General features: G+C 42.3%; 1 long non-coding RNA gene across 1 annotated transcript; it reads left to right on the forward strand.

Annotated features, from left to right (window-relative positions):
• The first annotated feature begins 2717 nt into the window (after positions 1 to 2717).
• Positions 2718 to 5708, forward strand: LOC129405771 (uncharacterized). Its single transcript, XR_008630766.1, has 3 exons — positions 2718 to 2784; positions 4167 to 4196; positions 5600 to 5708. It is a non-coding gene; the product is annotated as an uncharacterized LOC129405771 (long non-coding RNA).
• The last annotated feature ends 907 nt before the right edge of the window (positions 5709 to 6615 follow it).

Raw genomic sequence — 6615 nt, forward strand, 5'->3', positions numbered from 1 at the left:
TGCATACCATCTTACTCCAACCTCCTCCCTTTACTACTTCCCTACATTAAAGCAGCAGTCTACTAAAGCCCTATGCACTGGGTCTGCCTGCTTTTATGCTTGGCCCACGCTGGGTGTAGCTCTTGAAGTGAGCTTTAAGAAATTATTTTCAAGTAAGCTGGGGTGGTTGCTACAGCAACTCACCCTGAGATGAAGAAAGGCAATAGATTAATCTACCCCTCAAGATTATTCAACTGTATAGTATTTGCTCTTGAACCAGAATATTTCTTAACATAAACATGACAATGGAACATAGAAGTTAAGAAAAATATAACAAAAAGTAATAGATAATTCCAACAGCATAAAAAGATGCTATATCTTTTTATAATGTATAGGTGATATATATAACTTTCCCAGAAATGGATTCATTATAAAAAAGACTTGGAAACTTGAACATTGACATCTGAACTTTAAGCAAAATGGCATGGCGCTACTAGCAATAGGAAGTATATTATACTTATATAACTATTACTTTTGTGTATATTTATGTCTATTTTCAAGATACTTGGTGATGAAGAATTTGCAGTTTTACCTTTGTGAATGACCTTTGTGCTAGATAACATTATAAATGGTAACTACTTACCACATACACTTTACTGTCTCAGTCATTTGCCTTCCATTCTTTACTTCATCTCTTCATAGAAGTTACTTCACAGTTTGCAACTCTACTTTGGCACCCTAAAGTGTGGAAATATATAAAAAAATGTAGTATTTTCTGAAAGATGCTGATAAGTATTAAAGTACATTTAAATAAGTTTCATTATTTAAAAAAGTGACTTTTCACCTGAAGTCACATTAATATTAATTCTAATTAAAAACCAATGTAAAATAATTAAAATTATCATAGCACTTATAACTCATAAATAGTGCCAAAGACCTAATTTCAAAAACTTTAGTTACACTTTTTATAAAAAATATATTATACATACAGAATATATATTAGTAGAGTATTTCTGATTGCCAGTCTGTGTTATACAAGGGGGTTATTATTCTGAGGTTTAATCATATTTCTATCTCATACCTAGAGATCCTATCTATTATTTATCCTTATTTTTATATCTGATGAAAAATTATAATAAGGAATCTCAAGTCCATCATGTCCCTAGCTGACCAAATTCATCAAGTTGGGGTGTTTGGGATGCAAGTGAAGTATGCTGAGAGAGCTTCAAATGTGTTGTCTAAAGGCAACTTAAAATACTTTGGGATAGTCATGTAGTCAGCACTGTTTAAGTCTATTACCAACAATACCATTTAATTGTACTTAACATACACAGATGCTCCTGTGTTCTAATCTGTTTGAAGCTATCTCTCCATGAGTGGAGCACACAAATGAACCTTTCCTTGACTTCAGACTGGGTCTGGTTCTCACAACCCTGAGACCTCTCAGACTCTGATGGTCAGTACTCATTTTCCCATTTGTACAGCAGGAAGACTTCTCAGAGTGAGGAGTCATTACGATTTATATAGCCTCTATATTTGGGTTGACATTCTGAAGATTTATTTTTACGTTTAGCCTGTTTTAAAGTCAAGGAGAAATGAAGAATTTTGGCCACTGTTGTTTTGGGGGTGTTCGCTGAATTTGAATTAGTCTAAACATGTTCACTAGTAATCAGTACCCCGTGACCAAGTGAATTCCCTTTCTCCCAGCTCAACTGGATTTTACAGCCAGTCTACTAAGTGGAAATAATAATCCACATCTCCCAGGGCCTTTTCACCTTACAGAACGCAATCTTCCTGAAATAATGTCTGAAAGATATGCTAAGGGTCTTTTAAATGCCAGTTAAAAGTATGATACAGTTTCTTCTTTTTCTGCTATCAGGACGTCCAAATAAGGCTTGATCAGTAAATTTGCTGGGAAGGCATGGCTAATTAAAAAGTATTCATAGGCATGGGTAAATTTTATGGACTTTACTTCTCTCTCCTTCCTTCCTTCCTTCCTTCCTTCCTTCCTTCCTTCCTTCCTTCCTTCCTTCCTTCCTTCCTTCCTTCCTTCCTTCCTTCCTTCCTTCCTTCCTTCCTTCCTTCCTTCCTTCCTTCCTTCCTTCCTTCCTTCCTTCTTTCTTTCTTTCTTTCTTTCTTTCTTTCTTTCTTTCTTTCTTTCTTTCTTTCTTTCTTTCTTTCTTTCTTTCTTTCTTTCTTTCTTTCTTTCTTTCTTTCTTCCTCTTTTTTTTTTTAAACTGTTCACTTGAACGTTGATTCTATTCCCTTTCTCGAAATATCACAGAAAACCTCAATTCAGAGAATGGATTTCCACAGGACCTCTTTTAGCTACTTCTGGTTACCTCTATGTGGACGCCCTTTAATTTTTAAACATCTTTATTCAAGACTGGGGTGGGGGTTAAAAACTCCTGTGTGTGTGCCGGGAGGGGTATTCTGCGATGATTGGTGCCCCCTCCTTTGTCTGTCCAGAAGAGGGTTGGCATTCAGCCCTGGCTACCCCTTACAGACCCAGACGGGGGACGCCTCTGGTTGCAGCAGCTCCCCGGCCGGGTTATTGATTGCAGGCTGAAACCATCCCTCCAGTTGATTGGTGTGCAGAGAGAATCCGCGCTGGCTGGGCTTTCCGCTGGGGCGCAGCGGACGCAACGCCATCCAATTATTAGTGTCGATCCTCCCTCCACACTGCTCCCACCACCTAGACACTCCTTCCCCCTCCCCCACACACCTACTTTCCACGGTGAGGACCGAGCCGAGGGGCGGGGGCTCCCTCCCGGGAGTTTCTAGAGCTCCGAGGCTGCTAGTGGGGTGAGTGCGCCACGTGCGCGCGCCACGGGAGGAGACGGCGTGCTCGGCGCCCTCGGGGGCTGGGTGCCGGGGGCGGGGGGGCCTGCTTCGGCCAAGGGCAAGGAGGGGGTGTGCCCGCGGGGAACGTGGAGGCTGGGCGGAAAGACCGCGTGGGAGGGCTCCGGGGAACAGACTCAACGGGGGTGGGGGGAGACTCCGCTGGGGGCGGTGAGAGAGGAGTTGCCCTGCTCGGCCGGTTTGGGGATCTTGGCATTTCCCCTAGGTTGTTGAGAGAACCCCGAAGAGCCGGGGGTGAACTTCACGCCCCGCACGTAAGTGACCCTTCCCCGCTCCTCCTCCCCCCGCTGGGGGCACAAAGCGTTGGCACGCGGTCTGCGTCTCGGGCTCAGGCCGTCCCGGGTGCGCCCAGCGTTTGGCGAGCCTGGGCGAGCGGGCGAGGCTGGCGGGGGTCCGGTTGCCGCCTCCCAAACCTGCCAGCCTGCTTCGCTCACCTGATAGATTTATGGAAGAGGACGGTGCCCGGGAACTGCATTTTAAGAGCTCAGGCTCTCAGGGGTTTCCAAATTGTTTAAACTGAAAGCCCAGCCGCGAGTTCAAATAGTTCAAGTGCCTCAGGGGAGAGGACGTGAGCGCCCTTGGCCAGGAGAAGGCCATGCACAACTAGGAGACTCTGGGTACGACAGAGAAGGAGGCAGCAATAAAAATATGCACGCACACAGCCCCACCCCCAAACTTCTTTCTCACTTCCACCCCTCCCCCTTCATTTGTTAGCACGCCAGAGCAGTGGAGATCTCTTGTAAAAATGCATCCATGAAATGCAAATGTTTGTGCTTTCCTTTGACCTGGAGTTTCACTAGAGCATCAAGGGTGGTGGAAAGATGGTTCCTCCTAAGGCATTGTTTGCTGATTGCTGAGAAAGTCCAAGGTGTAAAATGTTTCCATTGTCCTCTTGAAACTTGAAGTCGCCCCAATATGGCAGCTGATAGCCTCAAATGGCTATGTAGTTGAATTTCATATAAAGTAAAGATAAATATACATATTAAACTGAGTACCTTAGTTTAGACTAGCTTCTTGCAAGTGTTCGAGAGAGCTGCAGCAGCCAGTGGTTACCTTATTAATTTGATTGAGAGTTAGAGAAGTTTCCATCAATCACACACAGTTCTATTGGAATGGGCTGCTTAGGAGTTTCAAGTGAATTCTGCTTAGAAAGGAAGGAACCTGCGTTGTGACTGATAATCAGATAAATTTTAGGAAATGCTTGACATTTGCATTTCTTGATACCAGTGTGAAAAGTTTTCTAAGTGAATTTCAGTATCTTCCTGCTGAAAGAGATCTCAGGTATGGCAACATAAGCACCTCCACTTTTTTTTTTTTTTAAACAGGAAAGACAAGACAAGCCCAGAGGAGTTAAGGTAAGAAAGTCAACCCCCTTCCCACCTCCAAAATGAAACTGTGCCATAAAATTTGGAAATAAGAAAAGGCCCACTGATAAGATCTAGTATACTGGAGGAGAACCAGGACACCTTGCTTAGGGTTGACAAGGCAAATTAACTCTACAGTAAGGTGACTTGCCAGAAGATTTTAGACAGCAGTACCCTTTTACAAGAGAAAACATTTCTAAGCATTCCTGAAGGCAGACGTTCCATGTAATAAAGAATAAGATATATGAGGAATAACCCTGACTCCCAAACTAAAAAAGATATTATTGGTAGTGTCATAGTTTTATATGCCGGTTTAAGGAGACTAATTGGTATAACATTGTGCTTGCTTATACTTTAAAAAATCTGAGGAAATGAGATTCTTTTTTTAAAAATAAGGGCTGGAAATCACTCTTAAGGTCAGGGAGGAAAGGTGTTACATAAATGAGGATTGTTAGTAAAGCATAATCTTTGTAAAATTCGATAAAGGTAGTCACAAATACATATCACTAGGATGAAATTGGGTGGAAATAATAATAGATATGATATCATTAGGATGGAATAGGTGGAAATGTTAATAACTTGCCAAATGTAAATTACCCAAGACCTACCTGACAGCAGAAAATCATCAAAACTTTTTAACTTGAATGTTGTTTTTTTGGTTTTGTTTTTGTGTTTAAATGTTTGAACATGATTGGCCCTTATATTTCTTACTGTTATGGAGTCAAGTGGGAGATATATTAATTCTCTCCACTAATAGCAATTAATTTTAGTAAAGGAACCTCAAGTATTCAGGAAAGAGAATGCATGAGTGATAAATTTAAAACAGTGACAATAAAATATCTCATTATTTATATGCGGGGACAGGCATGTGTTGAGCCAGACTTAGCTGTGCTCAGGGATTACACCTCGCTGATCTTGGAGACCATATGGGATGTCAGGGACCAAACCCAGATGAGCTGTTTGTAAAGCAAACGCCTTACCTATGATATTGCTCCAGTGACACCCTAAAATGTTTTTAAAGTTTAAATTTTCCCGAGATGATCCATATTGAATTACAGTCTTTTTTTTTCTATTAATTTACCATTTGCATGTGGCTTCTGCTAGAAAGGTTCTTCCCTTTGCTGCTAAAATATAATATTCTAGGAGGGAAGATTGAAATTTGTCACCTCTCTTTAGCTGACTTCTCCAGGCTAGTCTGAGTTGGAGAAGGCAGTTAGACCAGAAGTCAGCTGATTTTATCATGTGCTAACAATATGATTATCCACATTTTCCCTCCAAACCACTCTATGCTTCAATGTCTTCATATTGATTTATGATTTATTAATTTATTTGGCTTCAGGGCCACACCCAGCAGGGCTTGGGGGCCTCTCTTAACTCTTGCTTTTTGTTTTTAGGCAATGCTCAGGTATTACTCCTGGTTCTGTGCTCAGAAATCACTCCTTGTGGTGCTTGTGGGACCATATGTGATGCCAGAGGTCAATCCAGGGTCAACCATGAGCAAGGCAAGTGCCCTATCCGCTGTACTATCTCTTCAACCGTAGGGATTATTCTTTTTTGTTTTTTTTTCTTTTTTTGAGTCACACCCAGCGATTTTCAGGGGTCACTCCAGGCTCATGCACTCAGGAATTACCCCTGGCGAGTGCTCAGGGGACCATATGGGATGCTGGGATTCGAACCCGGGTTGGCACGTGCAAGGCAAACACCCTACCCATTGTGCTAACACTCCAGTCCCACGGGGATTATTCTTGAAAGGTGCTCTGGGGATCATATGTGGTGCCAGGGGTGGAACCAGCTTGGCAGCATGCAAGACCAAAGCACTTTAACCTTTGTACTAACCTCTTCGACCCTCTTCATCTTTAAAATATAAAACAGGGTGAGCTGCCCTCTCACTTTTGGTTCAAAGATTAAATAAGTGACTCATTGTAAAGCACAGGGCTGAGAAAGAGGCAAACTGCAGTAAAAGTCTGCAATTCGTAACTTGTGCTAAGAATTCCTTTTATTCCACTACTTCATTCTATATTCACCTATGCAGCTTCTGTCACAGCAGGAATAAAGAATCCCCAGACACACAGAACGGAGAAGAGGTAGATTGTCAGGTGGTTCGGGATGGCATTCTCTTCAGTTTTACCTTTAAGAGGCAGGGAACTCAAGATTTCCCTGATTTAGGGCGATAGGTTGCCCCTTATTCCCTATCATCAGTGTGCTGCCACTGTATACTTTCAGTCTCCATCTTTTAAACAGTTTTTCTTGAGGGATGCTTCCCAATACTTGTTAGTGGCTTGGGTGTTGAAATTGCACTGGAAGCTCCAAGTGCATCCTCTTTTCACCCTGGATGAACTTTGGAATGCTGTTGTCAGCCAAGAAGACATGGATATCTTCAGTCTCTTGTTAGTTGGAATTCTTTAGGGCA

Source organism: Sorex araneus, chromosome 1, assembly GCF_027595985.1.
Source record: "Sorex araneus isolate mSorAra2 chromosome 1, mSorAra2.pri, whole genome shotgun sequence".
NCBI lineage: Eukaryota > Metazoa > Chordata > Mammalia > Eulipotyphla > Soricidae > Sorex > Sorex araneus.